The sequence below is a fragment of the Octopus bimaculoides genome, chromosome 9 (genome assembly GCF_001194135.2).
Source record: "Octopus bimaculoides isolate UCB-OBI-ISO-001 chromosome 9, ASM119413v2, whole genome shotgun sequence".
Lineage (NCBI taxonomy): Eukaryota > Metazoa > Mollusca > Cephalopoda > Octopoda > Octopodidae > Octopus > Octopus bimaculoides.
In genome coordinates this window covers 72,610,775-72,613,286 of record NC_068989.1, presented here as the reverse complement: position 1 = coordinate 72,613,286, position 2,512 = coordinate 72,610,775, and the positions used below count along the sequence as shown (strand labels likewise).

General features: G+C 35.9%; 1 protein-coding gene across 1 annotated transcript in view; it reads right to left on the bottom strand.

Annotated features, from left to right (window-relative positions):
• Nucleotides 1–2,512, bottom strand: part of LOC106880508 (cartilage matrix protein) — a 15,361-nt gene that overhangs the window by 1,798 nt on the left and 11,051 nt on the right. The window lies entirely within an intron of this gene.

Below are 2,512 nucleotides of genomic sequence, written 5' to 3'. Positions count from 1 at the left end.
GGATTAAGTCATTATATCGACCCAGGTGCGTAACTGGTAGTTAATTTATCGACCCCGAAAGGATGAAAGGCAAAGTTGACCTCGGCGGAATTTGAACTCAGAACGTAACTCCTGACGAAATACCGTTAAGCATTTCGCCCGGCGTGCTAACGTTTCTGCCACCTCACTGTCTTCCAATGCAAAGATCCTGTGGGATTTTATGATTCAGTGCGACCATGAGATTGAGAATAGAAAGCCAGACATAGTCTTAATTGAGAAAGAAAGCAAACTATGCTGGATCATGCCCAGCTGAAAACGAGGTATGAGATAAGGAAGGAAGAAAAGTCGAGAGATATGACAGGTTAGCTTGGGAGGTTAAGCAGTTGTGGTCGATGAAAAAGGTGGTAGTAGTACCAATAATTGTCGAAACAGTGAGCAAAAATCTTGAGAAGTACATGGAACAACTGTTCGAATACTCCGGTAGGTGCTCGGAAAATAAGGGGTGTTACCTTAGCTCACTGGTAGTGAACAGTTGACACCGTAGTACATCTTCAGCGTTAGAAGCTGTGCAAAGGCAATAATAATAATAATAATAATAATAATAATAATAATAATAATAATAATAATAATAATAATAATTATTATTATTATTATTATTATTATTATTATTATTATTATAACGAACAAAGCCCACATGTGCCATAGAAGGCCGATACCCGACAGTGTTGCACAAACAACACACAATGCAAAAACTAATACAACAGAACTCTCAAACCAAACCCTATTACAAAACATACTGATACAATACAATTTTCACTCCCTCCACCACCAAAACAAAATGCTGCACGCACTACATCACCAACACAAAGGTGCATCAAATGATTCAATAGAAAGTTGCTTGAAACTATCAGATGTCGAAGAATATTAGTTAGTAATAACGTTAGTGACGACCGTTACCTTACCTCACTTAATGAGAGACGGAAGTTTCCGAAGAAACTATGGATGTAACAGCGAAAATAGAGCTGGACCTTCAAGGGAAGGCCTCTCGCTCGGCAGTGGTTCAGTCTGAACACAAACTGACCACAACTGTTTTTCTAATACAGTATCAACAGATAATAGAGTAAGGAAGAGGAAGTGGATCAGCGATAGTGAAGCAGTGTTACTTAGATAGTGAACCTAAAAGAAAGGGCTAAAGGAAACGGATATTAACACTTTTGGTAGAGAAGAGTATGTTTAAAGTGACTGAGCAGAGGTTAGGGGATCAAGCTAATGCTATTAGGAGAAGAAAGTGGATGACAAAATTGACCGTAGAAGAGATCACAAGAGAACTGGAAAAGAAAGACCAGGCAGAAGGAGAGACAAACAACAACGTAAGAGATACAGCTCAAACTAAAGAAAAACCTAAAGGAAAGAAATAATAATAGCGCTACCAATAAGGAAGAGACAATTGGCACCAGTGATTTAAGTGATTTAAATGAGGAAGATCAGAAGTTTTTCAATGAGTTGCAGGAATTAATGAATAAAGAAGTGAAAAAACAAGATTCCTAGCATTAAAAGGCACTAACAGAAGGAAGCTGCTAGAAATGACTAGGAAAGTATATTCTGTTATCAGTAGGATAGATACTACTAATATAGGATACACTAACTTATTGATCTATGCAGGAGTAGTAGTAGTCAATAGAAGATTAGATATTTCACAAGGAAAGATTAAGAAAGAGCAAATGTGGAAAAGGAGACTACAAAATAAAGGGAAGACTTTAAGACAAGATCTGAGTAGAATAGAAGCCTGGAAAATGAACAAGTTAAGAAATACAAGATGCAAATCCTTCCTTGAGAAAAAAATACTTAGTCAAAGAAAAAGGATTTGGGACAGTAATTGAAGAGTTGAAATAGCGTATCATAGCAGTAGCAGGCAAGCTTTCCAGATATCAGATAAGGATAGATCTGTATCAACAGAATAGATTATTTAAGACAGACCACAGGAGATTTTATAACCAAAGAAATAAGTGGAGAACGAAGTACTGAAAATGAGAAACCTAATGCAGAAGAAGCTAGAAAGTTCTAGAGTAATATCTAGGATAAGCCAGCCAAACATAATGTGAAGGAAAAAATAGTGAGTGAAAGGCAGCCAGATCTAAGATTAACTAATGCATTAATGAGTAAAGTGTTAGAATTAAAGTGGATGAATAAGAGATTTACGAGTCCAATGTCTGTTTCTGGGAGCTTGGTGGTCCAAAATAATGATTGTAAATTGATTCCATCATCAGATAATTCCATCTTTAAATTCTATTCTCTTATTCAACTCTTATTCAAACTTTTAATTCCTGATATCACTTCTATTCTATGTAACTCGGACCTTTTTATATGTAAACAAATGTACATTTTTTGTATTAAATGTGTTTGATATTTTTTGTATATAGACCTGCGTAACTTGCCTGCTCTCACATTTATTCCTCTACCTGCTCAAGTTTAAATCTCTTAAGCGTTACGAAGTGTACTCTATACAGAGAACACCTGTCTCTAATATATATAT